Genomic DNA, 16,021 nt, shown 5'->3' with positions numbered 1-16,021 from the left:
GTACGTGCGGGCGAAAGACGGAGCGTGTGCACCCTATGGGAAGCCAAGTTGAGAAACAACCACCTGCTCAGCTGGTTATTATACAGGGCTCAGTCGAATACGGGGCTTATCGTACTGAAAATCACGGAGAAGATGCCAGTTGTTTTGTTTTATTTTTGATTTTGTTTTTTGTTTTTGTTTTAGGAAAACGGGGAGATGAAATCGAGGGTGCGTATCTTAGGTAGAAATTTAGTCCTACAGAGCTGTAATACTCCACAAAATAAAATGGATATGATGAAAAAAAAATATCGGCTTCTGATGGAGCGTTTGACACTCACAGCTGAGCCCGAATGTGTTAGATTGTATATAGTGTTAACGTGTGTGTGTGTTTTAATGATATTATCATTATTCTTTGACAGATTTTCATACAGACTTGTACCGACGGGTAGTATGTAAAATAGTGATACATATCTTGATTTACTTGTGAGTATTATTTTGTTATGTTACATGCTTTTCCATCGTTTCATTACCAAAGCTATCACACTCCAGCTATAAGTCAATTGTATTTGAAAGGTGGTATTTGTTCATCTTTCGAATATACTTTGTGATATTTCATTTCATCTCATTTCATTTCCGACGGAAGTATACAATATGACATTTGCATATAAACAAAGCCAAGTATATATTTGCCAAACAAATTTACTTAACAAAGTAAAGTAAAGTAAATATTTGCCAGAAGAATGTAACAATTTGTATCTGAAGTCAAAAAAGTATGATGTTTGTTGTATTCAAGACACTCATTTTATACCGAGCACTGAGGCAGAAATCCGTAAGGAATGGAAAGGTGAATGTTTTCTTTCATGTAATACCTCAAACTCAAGAGGTGTCGCCATATTATTTAAAGACACAATCCCAGTAAAAGTTAATAGAGTTATGATAGATAAAACAGGAAACTTTGTGATATTAGATTTGAAATTATATGAATATAATCTGACATTTATATCTTTATATGGTCCGAATACTGATAAACCTGATTTTTTTGTTGACCTTCAAAAGATTATATTAGAATTCGAAAACCCACATACTATCCTTTGTGGTGATTGGAACTTAGTTCAGGACACAACCCTCGATACATATAATTATGTACATGTAAATAACCCTAGGGCCAAAAAACAATTAGACACAATGAAAAATGATTTAAGTTTATGTGATCCATGGAGAATATGTAATCCGGATGAAAGATGTTATACGTGGCGGCAACAAAATCCCTTTAAACAAAGTAGATTAGACTTCTTTTTGATATCCTCCGAATTGCTCTCTTTAGTTTGTAACACTGATATTTCTTCAGGTTACCGTACTGACCATGCTAAAGTTTCTCTTAGTTTAAATCTTAATGAGTTTAAACGGGGACCAGGGTTTTGGAAATTTAATAATATTTTATTGAAAGATGAAATATATGTTCAGAAAATTAAACAAATTATAAAAGATACAATTATATTTTATGCAAAGGGAAATGTCCAGTTTGATCACAGTGACAACGTAATTGGTGAATGTCAGCTGACTGTTAATGATCAGTTATTTTTTGAAACTTTAATGATGATAATACGTGGGGAAACTATTTCTTACGCTTCTTATATTAAAAAGCAAAATATTGATAGAGAAAAGGAATTGGAGAAAAATATAGAAAATTTAGAAGAAAAATTATTACTGTGTAATGATAAAAGCGAAATATTAGATGAAATAAATAAACAGAAAGAAGAATTTGAAATATTACGCTCAAAAGAAAATGAAAGAATCGCAATGAGAAGCAGGATTAAGTGGATGGAATTAGGAGAGAAGCCCTCAAAGTATTTCTTAACCTTGGAAAAACAGAATAATGTTAATAGACAAATTCGTCAGCTCTTTTGTGAAAATGATATTATTATGAATCAGTGCGATATACAGAAAGAAGTGTTTAAGTTTTATTCCAGTTTGTATGAAGAAAAAGAAACCACAGATGTAGATTTAGACTTATTATTGTCATCTTCTGACATACCAAAACTATCACAACAAATGTCGTTATCATTAGAAGGTCCCTTAAATGAAGAAGAGGTATACTCTGTGCTAAAAAATATGAAATGTAATAAATCTCCCGGATTAGACGGTTTTACCGTGGAGTTTTATCGTGTTTTTTGGAAGGAAATAAAATCTTTTTTGTTAAATTCCTTAAATTATGCTTATTTTTCAGGACAAATGTCGGGAGCACAAAAAATGGGAGTAATCACATTAATTCCAAAAGTAAATCAACCCCGACAGTTTCTAAAGAATTGGCGTCCAATTTCTTTATTGAATGTAATATATAAACTGGCATCTGGTTGTATAGCAAACAGATTTAAGACATTTTTATCATATTTGATACATGGAAATCAAACCGGATTTTTGGAAGGTCGATACATTGGTGAAAATATTCGTTTACTGTATGATATACTTTTATATACAGAGTTACATGATATACCAGGTTTGTTACTTTTAATTGACTTCGAAAAGGCTTTTGATTCTGTGTCTCATAAGTTTCTTTTTAAAGTTTTAGATTTTTTTAACTTTGGCCAATCTATGAAAAAATGGGTTCAGTTGTTTTACAACAATGCTACTTCCAGTGTTTTAGTGAACGGTTATTTTACAGATAGATTCAAAATAGAACAGGGCTGTCGACAAGGAGATCCCTTGTCACCCTACCTTTTTCTGTTGGTCAGTGAAATTCTTGGAATTATGATTAGGCACACAAATTCTGTGGTTGGGTTGCAAATTAATGAAAAAAATTTTAAAGTATTACAATACGCAGATGATACACTTTTAACACTTAACGGATCAGATCAAGATCTAAAAGATGCTCTTGAGATTTTTGATACTTTTGCTAATATATCGAATTTAAGAATTAACCCCAGAAAGACTAAAATAATATGGATAGGAAAGAATCGGAATTGTAGAATTAAATTATTGGAAGATTGTAATTTTGACTGGATTTTTCAGGGTAGGTACTTTAGGTACCTGGGAATAGAATTTTCAGTTAAATTATATGAAATGGTTGAACAAAATTATTGTGAAAAAATGAAAGATATTACAAACACAATGACCTCCTGGTCTAAACGATCACTTACTGTTTTAGGAAGAATTACTGTAGTTAAATCATTATTGATGTCAAAATTAAATTATTTGTTGTTATCACTTCCTGAACCAAATTTTAAAACATTGACAGATATAAATCGTTGTTTTTATTCGTTTATATGGGAAAATAAACCTGATAAAATAAATAGAAATCAAATGTGCCAGCTATATTGTCATGGTGGTACTAAAATGATTGATATTTTTATGCATGCTAAATCTCTTAAAATATCCTGGATCAGAAGGTTTATTTGTGATCCGCAGACTGAAAATTATACGTTCCACATGTTCCGTTCTTTCTTGCCCCAACCAGTATCGTTTCATTTATTTATGGGGTCACTGTACTACAAAAAACTTGCCAATGTAATGTCTAATGATTTTTGGAAAGAGGTACTTCTGGCTTTTTCAGAATTTCTACAAATCAATACAAATGATAATTGGGCAAGCCAGCCTCTTTGGAATAATCCTATGATTAAAATGAATAATAACACTGTATATTTTAAGTCTTGGTGTGAAAAAGGTGTACGTTTTATAAATGACTTGTTAGATAATGATGGAAAATTTCTTTCATATTTTGAATTTCAGAGGAAGTTTGATATACAAACTAACTTTCTTCAGCACGGTGGACTGTGTAATTCTATCCAATCATTTGCAAAAAACCGCATGTCGAAAATAGCAGACCCTTTTATTCCTCATGGTTTAAATGTAATACTGAAACATAAGAAAGGTTGTTCTGATATTTATCAAACGTTGTTAAGACACACGTCAAAACATTGTAACAGTTTTGTTAAGTGGAGTAGCATGTTGGATCTTGATGATGAAACATGGTCTTTATACTGTTTAATTCCTTTTGAATCAACTATTGATATTAATATGAGGTGGTTTCAATTTAAGATTCTCAATAGAATATTATATATGAAAGATGCTCTTTTAAAATTTGGTTTTGTAACAGATAAAAAGTGTACGTTTTGTAATGACAGTGAGGAAACCATAATGCATATATTCTGTTCATGTCCTTATTCAAATAATATATGGAATAAGTTTGAGCGATGGTTACTTTTGAAGATAGATAAACAAATTGTATTTACAAACCAACACAAGTTATTCGGATTATATGGTCTCAACAACAGTGCATTAAACTGTATGATGATTGTTATAAGAAGAGAAATTTTTTCAGCGAAATTAAAAAAGACCGTTCCGTCATTCGAACATATAATATCTGAGATAAAATGTTATTTTGAGATGGAAAAATGTATAAGTCAAATGAATAGTAGAGAAAAAACTTTTGTGAAGAAATGGGCTTTATTTATTAAGTGCTTTTGAATATTAAAATTGCATGATATTCATAGTGTTTTCAGGGTTATTTCTGCCAATAAAATAAAAAAAATGATATAAGTTATATGTTATATGTACAAGTGCAGTAGGCCATTCTTTGTCGATGTTTTGTATTTAAAAAATTATTTGTAAATGTGACTTTCTGAATATGTGTATGAATAAAACACCCTGTGGAAGGGAAAAAAAAAATTTGTATCAATAAACCACCAATCCCTCAACAGAGCTGAGACTTTAGAGGAAAAGAGGATGAAGAGAGAAATAAACCCTTTCAAATTGTCACAAGACAAATGGACTTAGAAAAGCTATAGAGTTTAATTCGTGAGGGCATGTAGGCCTATTGTATGTGAAACATTGTTGTATAGACATTTCAAGTATTTATTGAATCACATACAATCTGTGTATAATGGTCACGATGGAAATCTCGTAGCAGGTACAATGTATGATGTCTTTGTTTTGCTCAGGATAGCCTCTTCAGTATTAATCCTGTAGATAGTACAATAACCTGATACAATCATTCCATATCATGCCGGACACCTACTTTACCTCGTCGACTGAGGGGGATATTATGGGTCAAAACACTGTCCAGGGGTATTTACATCTAACAGAGATCGAACCAATGATCTCTTGTTCGAAAGTGCTCAGGCCTGTCCACTATACTACAGAGCTCTTCACGGCGTACTAAAATAGGCGTATTCATTAAACGTTCATTCAGTGCACTTTCTGTCACCTTCCAAGTTGCAGGGTCTCTGTTCTGCGCGTTCTCGCAAGTGAAATGACGATTGGGCAAAAAAAAAGTGCAGATAGCTATCAGAAATGTTTGAGAAAGAAAGGAGAGGAAACAAAAGAAATAATAAAAAAGGGACAATGGGACAAGGACGAGTTTTCGTCTCATCACGTCGCTACCCAGCGTGATGCGATCGCGAGCACGTGCTCCGCCTCGTCAACACGCCGGTGCGATCCTTCGCTTGGTGACTGCGAGGTATCAAGTTGTTTCAGCTACTCTGCCTTGCTGGTGTTTCTGAATCTCATTTCGACCAAATCTCGTTTCTCCAGCCCCCCCCCCCCCACTCTTTCTCATGTTTTCGCACTCCTATCATCTATTTTTTGTTTGGTTTACTAGAATGTATTTTCCCCTTCTGATTATGTACCATAGGGCCTACTCAATAAGCTTGTGTTGTGGGGCGTTATTTTATGTTCTCTTCTGTCTCGTGATGTTGTTAATATTGTATGTTTTGTTATACATTGTATTCGCTTCAGGATTATTGGTCTGTTGTCACTTCAGGGCCCCATTTCATAAAACTTGCTATCAATAACAAGTTAAGATAGTTGTCATAAGCTACTGAAATCCTTGCATCTGATTGGCTGAGAGCAAATTTGTCATAAAAATGTGGCAGTTGTTACTGATAACAAGCTTTATGACACGGGACCCTGAAACTTCTTTGTGACTACATTCATAACAAGTATGCCGAGTACCAACTCACCGATTGCCTGTATTCTGTGATTGGGGTTCTATTCCAATATAAGATATCTGTAACTTGCCTTTCTTGCTTGCTTTTTTGTCCTCATTCTTCCGATCGACTCATCTGTCACCTTTCTATCTGGCCAGTTTCTCATCTTTTATGCTGGGCTTGGTTTGTTTTCTTCTCATACTGGCTGTCACCTCCCTCCTCCTCCTCCTCTTTCTCATCCTACTTCTTCTCCTCATGTTCCCGTTCCCCCTTCACTCTGCTAGCTGTCCCACGTCTTTTCAATTTCGCTGACGAGCATGCCTCATTATCAGCTAAGCCTGTTGCGTGCGTGCCTAGCTACTTCCCTGTCGTATCGTGTTGCCGGCGCGCTCGAATCCGAGCTTGATTTCGACAGGCCACTTAATGCACGCTCTAATTTCCCGCCAAGAATGCATGCACTCAGCGCTGTAACAATAGCTGGGCCCTTGTTTGGAGTGGCTCGTTTGCTATGTGATTGTGTGGATCTATCGAACGCCTGGAACAGAAAGTGGCGCGGAAGTTTCTCGCGCTACAAATCCCCGGTCGCCGAAACATCAGACTGCCCGGATTGATCGCGGGAAACCGGTCACCACCTTGGCATCACAGTCTGGCAAAAGTCCTGTGCACCTCACATGAGAGAGAAGAAGGGGGGGGGGGAGAAAGGGAGAGAGGGTGGATGGGTGAGTGTGTTTGGGAGAGAGAGAGATAGGGATATAAAAACTGGGATAAGACTGGGATTCCTCCGGGGGGAGAAAATGATGTTATCACTCTGAAATTACGCGACAGGAGCATACAGTATCTTCTACCATTTGCTTACGATGCATTCTCTACTCATTTACATTCCCTTACATTCCCTATTCCCTTTACATTTTCTTGTTTCTCTTTTATGAAGAGATTACGTCAAAGTTCATACTCTAAACAGTAACCGCATTTTGTGAGAATATTTTATCTGAAACTTTGAGTGCAAAACTGAATTTCCAAATTTTGCCTCTTCAATCTTCATTTAGTAAACCTCATAACCGGAATTAAATACGTTTTACATGCATTTTGTTTAATCTCTTCATTACAAAATAAATACTACTTTTCCGCCTTTTTTCATTGCCTTTAGGTATCTCCATTAAACTTGTCGATCTAGGGACAGATAAAACATAAAACAGCAACAACGACAACAACAAAACGTGTGACACGAACAATCGGAGAGTGTGCTCGGGACTCGTATTCAAAGGGTTAAAACCAACCTCACTCTTCAGTTTTAGTACGTTAGCTTCCAAACGTTGAGTAGGGCCTAACCTTTCGCTTCTCGTGATCTTTTATAGCATGGAAGAGTCCATCGTCCGCGCCTACAGAGTTAGTTAGGGGTATACCTCCACGAGACTGTATGCTCTGCTTGCTACCGCTGGGACCCGCCTGCTTTCTTGATACAATCAAGTAAGTGACATTGAGACGGGTCTCCCATAACCTATATTTGGAAAGTCGGCATTAAAGGCAAACGTTCTGTACAGGCAGCCCTGCTGATGTGCTCCTCGAATACTGTGATTGGCAATGGAACCATGCAGAGAGAGAGAGAGAGAGAGAAAGAAAGATATAGGAAGAAAGAGAGGGAAAGAGAGAGAGAGATGGAAGTCGACCTACCAGAAATAAGGAAAAAAAAGAATTGGAACATTGGCGACACGGATACACCCTCAGAGAGACGCGGATGACGTCATCATTGATTTTCCTGCTCGTTCTGAGGAGAATCCGTAAATGTAACCCATATTTGCCGTCGCGTCGGTCATATTTGGATAATTTTTCGATAGTAAACAGATCTGGTTTCATGCGCTCGTGTACCAGAATCTCCCACCAAGTCGTGTGCATATTGCACACACCACTGGATCCCGGACCGGTCTCTGATGAACAGAAAATGCCTCCATCACGCACCCTTCTTCGGCGCTGTACTTCGTGAACTTCTTCGACAAGACCATGTGTACTTTTCTTGCACTATCGCTATTATAATTTCATTTTCCCTTTCTTTCCTTTCCCTGTCTATCCCATCTCTCTCCCTCTCCCTCTGCATTTCTCTGCCATTATCCTTCTCCTCGCTGGTCTTCTTTCTTCAGGCGACACTTTTAGGCGAAATGAAATTTTCCAGGAGCTACAGGCTGACTCTATCTTGTTGCCATGCCAATCAACAATTCCTCAGAGAAGCACAGTTCTCACTGGTTACACGAAGGAAATAGATACGCTTTGATACTTCTCTCACCACGTGAAGAAAAAAGAGGAAAAAATGGAGAGATGAACGACACTCATATCGATGCAAACATTTAACATACTGTGAGAATTGAGCTTCATTTAATTTGATTTCATTTCTTTTACTGTCTTCTTACTTCTCCGGAAAGGTTAATATATGAGATTTCAGTTCGCACATGAAAATAAAAAAGATCCCCAGGGCACTGATATACAGACGTGAAACTACACGTCCGTCGATACAGGTTTGATTTTATTCTTAACTTTGCACTTAACTCCACAGTACAGATTCCTTTACACAGATTCAATTATATCACATTCTTTGTCAAATAAAACGAATGGAGTCATCTAATGAACTCTTCATCGAGTTTGTGCAATTCGAAGCTTTATATTTTGATTAAAACCTGCAGTGTCACGGAGATAATTTTTCTAACACTAATTGCCGCCTGGAAAATTTGTATTTCGCATTTGGGAAAGCGTGTCAACTGGAATTGAAGTAATATAATCCTGACAATGAAACACAAAAAAGTTTTAATCGTATGGCAAGTAACAATGAATTCGATATCATTGAACCCAAAGGGTTCGCACAATTTTGGAGCACATTGATAATTCTTTTTTTAAATGTCAAAGTTTGTTTTTCTCAAATTATTTTGATATGATTGTGCTACTCGTTAATGTCCGTCATACATATTACAATATACAGTAATTCCATTAGAAGGGATTGAAAAAAGTACTAATGGATATACGACTCTGTAAAGAAATTAAAGAGCGGTGATCAATAATGAGATTGATTTGAAAAACGATTCATACTACTAACAAGACGTCGATTAGATCAGTCAGTTTACAAAGGTCATTGTTTAGAGATGAGAGAGACGAGGTGAACCTTACAATTATTGTTTCAATAGCTTTAAATATCCCATATATTTGTCGTGCAGTTACGTAATAATTCTGAGCGTTACACGCATGAAATAGCCAAGAAATATCAAGCACCCCGTTCGTTGTTACTGTTTTTCACGAAGTGTTCAATATAGATGCGTAATATTCTCGACGACATCGGCAAAAGATATTCCTTAACAATTTTATTTAGAAAAATCCGATGTGGATGTTATAATTTCAACCGAACATTAATAACTTATGAATCACTTAATAACTCGAACCGAACAACTGTCTAGTTTTACTGTTTCTCAAAATGAACGCATAGTGCGTTCTATACATTGATTAAGTTAGGTTGATGATCCCAAAGGCTCACATTTGGGATCAAATCACTCCGTACTAGAGCTCACCCCCCCTCCCGAAAAAAAAAAGTTTCCTAACGCTTGGCATAGTGCGAGATGAGTTAGTTCAAATCATTTATTTCTAATGGCGTCTAGGTTCATTATTTCTGTCTGAGGTAGATATGAAGTTAGTCTCCCTCCGTTATCTCATAAACCCACATGCAAGGTAATTGGTCCTTCTAAGAGCGTTTCTATTCAAATTGGATAAGAAATATATGCATATTCACGTCTGTGGATAATTATCATATTTGCGTGTGTGTGTGTGCGTGTGTGTGTGTGCGTGTGTGTGTGTGTGTGTGTGTGTGTGTGTCCGTGTCTGTGTGTGTGAGAGAGAGTGTGTGCGTTAGTGTGAAAAGTCTCCTTTAAAAAAAAATCATTACAATCTATTTGTATCCACATAAAGATCACACACAAAGTTGTAAGTCTTGACGATTTTCTTATGAGAATTGTGCAGTTGATGTTATCATAATTTCTAGCTCTGCTTAAATACACCTTTCCTGGAAATGCGTTGAAGACATCCATTTTCTGCGCAGACGTGATAAAAATCAATGACCGAGTATAAGGAACGTCTCGCTGAGAGCGACAGACCCATTCTTCAGGTTGATGACTGCCGTGTGAGGTAATCAATGTCGATTGCCCAAATCGTCATAATGAACAGTGTCCGTAATGAGCGTGCATTGGTTTTTACCTTTTATGGACTGGTCACGTGCTTCTCAAGAGGAGTGGGGCAGGCGAGTTATTATTTTTTTGTTGTTAAATATACCGCCCTCTTTGCTGGGCGAGTAATTGCTAAAACACACGGTAGTCCGAGTGTGGGGATTAATTTCGGAAAGTGGGGAAGTCTAATGAGCGGCTAAGACTGGAGAATGAAGCAATATTGACAGTCAAATGATTACGGGACCAAATGTTTGAGCCTTTTCATATTGAATTCATTCCTTCCCTGCTATTAAACTATAGAGCCGTTACAGCGCCTCCTTTCATATTGACTCTCATTCAAAACTCTACCTTTCTCTTCTCCGCATATTGTCGGGATCTTCCCCCGGGAGCACTGGGGAACATTGCGAGCAATTGTCCGCTGCCTTCAGTAGCAGCAGGAAATAGCTGGATTAGACGTAATACAATTATTGTAGGCGGGCTTTTCTATATGCAGATGTCCATCCTTTAGATTAACCTTCGGGTTGGGGGTTGGTCTCAGGTGCATTGGAGACTTTATACCAATTACCATTTGATAGTTACTTTGGCATTCTGGGGGAAATTGAACAATTTGGAGTGTTTATCATGGTAGTAACATTACACACACACACACACACACACACACACACACAACGCAACACACACACGCACGCACACACACACACACACACATACATATATGATATACATTCGTTCATTTTGATTTTCAACACACACAAATATTAGCAAAACACTCTCTCACAAACCCACTCATACATTGTAGGTTTTACACGTGTATATAATTATGTCTGAGTGGAAACCTGCAATAATACCTCTAAAATAACAATTTTGCAATGACGTATGTGTTTTAATATTTGAAGTATAATATCCAAGATGGCAACTTGGTTTAGATGAGAGCACTGACACAACTGTGATTGTACAAGAAGACATTTGATCGTTAGGATGTCTCATTGGCTGACAAAGAAAATCCTTTGTGGTTACTTGACTACTTGTCCGTTGTTTTGCCTTTCTCCAAAGTTGTCATTCCTTTCGGGTTTTTTTTTTAAACAAATTACAATTCTTATCACTACAGGTATATCTTGGACATATCATTCTTCAAAGAATATATCACTTTTTGCTCTGCGTGCTTTCCTTTTTTTTTTCTGTGTAATATTCGCATATAGTAGATATTTCATTTTCATGTTTGCCTCTTTTAGTCTGTTCATATACCTGTCTGTCTATCTGGCTAGCTATTCATTTCTCTGCCCGAACTTGACTTCGTGAAATCTCTCCCATGTCTATCGCAAAATTATTTAAATATCGTATCTATCTATCTATCTATCCATCTATCTATTAATCTATCTATCTATCTATCTATCTATCTATCTATCTATTCATCTATCTATCCATTTATCTATCTATCCATATATCCATCTATCTATCTATCAATATATAAATATATCCATCTATCTTCCTATCTATCCATCTATCTATCTATCCATCCATCTATCTTTCTATCTATCTATCTATTTATCTATCTATCCATCTATCTATCCATTTATCTATCTATCCATCTATCTATCCATTTATCTATCTATCCACATATCCATCCATATATCTATCTATATATCTATCTATCTATCTATCATTAATATCATTAGATATTTGACCAAGAAATAATACAGTACGTCAGTACAAATACAAATGCATTGCTCACAAAGATGGCACAGTCCAAGAAAGAGAGAAAAATGCTACATGTTGGTCTGGGCTGCCAAAAGCAATATGAATTGCTGTCGCTTCCGAGCAGGCCAGCCCAAATATGTAGCATTGAAGAATGATATTTGATTAAATATGATTATACAAGTAGCAAACATAACAAAGATATAAGATATGCAATATAATAACAAAATAAAAATCATCTGTATTATCAGAAGTAAATAAACAATTCATAATGATATACTGAGATAAAATATCAATATTATTTTCTGTAGAAAGAACATCAGTGAAAATGTTACACAAAGTAACACACTCTAAACTTTTCAGCTAAATATCTAATCTTCAACCAATTTTACTTAATACTTATCATTCAACAGATTACCATCAAAATAAGTAAGCTTGAAATAGAAAATACAAAATACGATTACAAATTTTTGATTCTTCTTGTCTGTAAAAACACAATTCTGTTAATCAAAAAACTATATTCTCCAATGAAATTACGTGTTTTTTTTTTCTTGTAAATTCACATTCAGAAACATTATGCAGGTATACTATAAATGCCTTGCATGTAACATGCATATAGATCTACATCCATTTGTACATTAACACACACGCACACACACACACACACGCATATATATATATATATATATATATACATACATACATATATTTATATATATATATATAAGCATTGCCTCCACAATTATTCATTCAGAGTTGCCTATATTATGTCCATATTCATGTGGCTTTGTCTCCCTTTCTCTCTTTCTTCTGAGTAAGTCCTCCGATTTCCAATCCTTTCCTGCTACTATTTTTTCCCGTCGCGTCTTTAATCTGCTCATCCCATTATGGCAATAACCGGTTCATATATCGACCAATTAAGTTCCCATCCGAATCCAAGGGAAGATATTGCAATTAGCGAAAGGAACGGCGATAGCATGAGAAGAAAAGAAAAAAGAAAAAGAAAAAAAAGAGAAACTGGGAATAATTGCAAGCCTGTTGCCCCTCAAATGAGCTGCATTTTAAGAGCTCGTCGTAATTACGGAATAATGACTTCTGGATTGGACTCGCATTAGGCGCCGAGAGTCTTAGAAGAGCTATAGAGACGATAGGCCATATATCGAATTTATGAGAAAATACAAACAAGGGAAGAGTAGCTTGGCGGAGATTTTTTTTCTTAGTTTTGTTATATCGGAGCACCAGGTGTGGAGCTATTTCTGGTGTTTTCCTCGTAGCAATCAGTAAAGATCAAGACATCTTCGCTCTCTCTGCGATACATGACTCTCACCTTTGTCACGTGCTCTTGTCAGAACTGCGTAAGTCCAACTGAAAATCGACTGCTTTAATGGAGGATTATAACCGCTGATTTAAGCATATACTTCAAAATATATGTCATGAGTTTTTAAAAATCAAAAACTGAATAGATCTTGAACTGAAATGGACAATGAAAATTGAATATACAGTAGTGATATGAAAAACATTGACAGAAGGCCAAAAAAAAAGATAGATGAAATAATTACTGTTGTCAATATCATCCATGCTCACCGGCACTATACCATTATTTAGTATTTGTGTTGCTTTATTTGGTGCTTGCACAATCTCCATGATCTTTCCTCGTTATTTGTTATGTGAACGGTGTTTGCCAGCAGTGTATTTTTTTTCACAGGACCTATTTCATGTTAAATTCATGACTGTACAATTATCGTTGATTATTCATTAAAGTGATTCCCATCATGATTATACGAAAGCTTAAAAAGTCTTCTTCGATTGATTTTAAATAAGATTTGGAGAAGCCTAAGTAACCATTTAACCTACATCTATATTCTCTTTCTTCTTATTTACGTGCTATGCACCCGACGATGAGATATCTCAGCCCTAATGTATTCTGCAATATGTACAGTTATGTGGAATGCAATCCAAATAATGTGTCTGACGGCAAGCAAAATTGCAAGGACAAAGAAGAGAGATAGAGAGAGATAATAAAAGGAAATAGAATAAGGACCCAGAAACACCTGCCTCGTTCTCAAACGTTCGTCCTTGCTGTCATGAGAGTGGAGTTAGGATGGAAGGAGGGGGGGGGGGGTGAAAGCGAGAACGCGGGAAATAAGGGAGAAACACTCTCACAAATTGTATTTGCCCATCGATCGTGCGGCGGAGAGAGAGAGAGAAAGAAGAGATAATGCACAGCTTTTGCTGCGAGTTGATGGATGTTGTCTCTATGTATTCCACAGGTTACGGTTGCTGGGGAAGAATCTGAAACAGTGGGGTGGTTTGGGGAGAAGGTTGGGACGGGGGGGGGGGTTCTTTCTGCTTTAGTTCTCTTTTATTTCATTTTATTTTTTGCTTGTGTATCTGCATGTCCATATCCTTTGGAGTTACAATGTTCTTAATCTACATTATAGGGAATATTTTTCATGTCAAAGCAGAACACATTTTCAGAAAACAGCTGTTGAATTTGAGGAAGAAAATGCAGTTTATACGACCTGCAATTACATGGCAGTCAAGTCGTGGTACATCAAGTGCAAATACATCAAATATGCACCATACACTACACTCTCACTTCCACCAGTCCGTCACCATATGTGTAAATACGTGAGTAATGATGGACTGACACTTCTGTGATACTTAACAGCACAAAATAAGATATCATCTTGCTTCACCAAGTCACTTATATCTTCTGACAATTTCTACCGAAGTCTTTAGCATCTGGCATTTTTTGAAATATCGCCACAGAGCTGTTGTCTTCTCCGTCCACTCCCAAGTCCTATCCACGTTCAGGAGAGAGAGGGAGTGGGAGTTGGGGTGGGGGGGGGGAGGGGTGGGGTGAGAGAAAAGAGAGCTGGGTATTATATACAAACTAAACGAAGCGGGCCAGGGTTCGATTTACCTTCGACAGTATGCGCCTGTCAGCGAGATTTATTTCCGAGATTGTAAAAACTTGAAGTCGACTCGATCTGGGTGTTATCGACTGCGGCTTCGATCGGGTTGCCGTCTTTTATGTCGTCAGTCCTGGAGGGTTAGATTGGAGAAGCAAGACTAGAGAAAGAGAGGAAGATATATATATATATATATATATATATATATATATATATATATATATTCCCCCCCCCCACACACATATATATATATTATATATATATATATATATATATATATATATATATATATATACATATCTCTCTCTATATATATATATACATATACATATATATATATATATATATATATATATATATGAGTGTGTGTGTGTGTGTGTTTATATATAGATGACATACACATACAGACACACACACAAATAAATATAAAATATATATACAGCTATAAAAGAGTGAGACGAAATCTAAGGAGAGGCAGGGAGGGAATTTAGAAGAGAAATGGATAGATACATGGATGGAAGGACAAGAAGAAAAGTCCTCAATGTTTATATCAGATAAAGTCACGTTTGGTCAGACTTGACATAAGCAAAGCAGAGGAAGAAAACACAAGAGTTATAAGGAAACAAAAAAAATTACCCTGTAGACCAAAATCTTCATTTGATTTCGATTTGGTATCAGCTATGAGCTTGGTATTGCGCCTATTTTCTTGTTTTCTAAGAAAATCATAATATACTAGATTCATAAATACATGAAATATTTGAAATCTAATATAAGAAATGTATATACGAAATTTCGAGTAATGAAGAAAAACTTAAAGCTGCCATGATCTCATTGTTGATCTTTCATAATCTTATTATCATATTAATTTTCAGAGGTGATGAGATTTGATATTTAACAAATTGCTATAAAGTTCAGCAAAGTTACATCAAGTGTGAAAGAGAAAATAAGGGTTTCAGCAAGGCACTACTGTATTACTTACATCCATCAGTATCATCAAAACCGCATACAAGTTCTCTGTAATAATTCTTTCTGAAGGTAATTCCATACGTTCAGTTTAGTATTTGTTTAGTAAAACAAATACTATGCTAAAGTTCTCGATTCATAATATCCATATTTACTGTTATAAGCTGAAATAACCTAGTGGAAGAGTAAGACGCAGGCAGATACAGAAGGGGAGGGAAGCAAAAGAAGAGAGGGGCATATACCCAGCCCCTTCCTAACCCGAATCATAACTCTCCGTTGGTTATACTGTACATACGACGCCAACCAATTCCACAGGTCTATTTTGTGGCGCCGCCGAATGTGTACGTGTGTA

This window comes from Diadema antillarum, unplaced genomic scaffold, assembly GCF_040938485.1.
Source record: "Diadema antillarum isolate AM-2024a unplaced genomic scaffold, OU_Dant_1.0 seq00000994_RagTag, whole genome shotgun sequence".
Taxonomy (NCBI): Eukaryota; Metazoa; Echinodermata; class Echinoidea; order Diadematoida; family Diadematidae; genus Diadema; species Diadema antillarum.
This window is presented reverse-complemented; position numbering follows the sequence as displayed.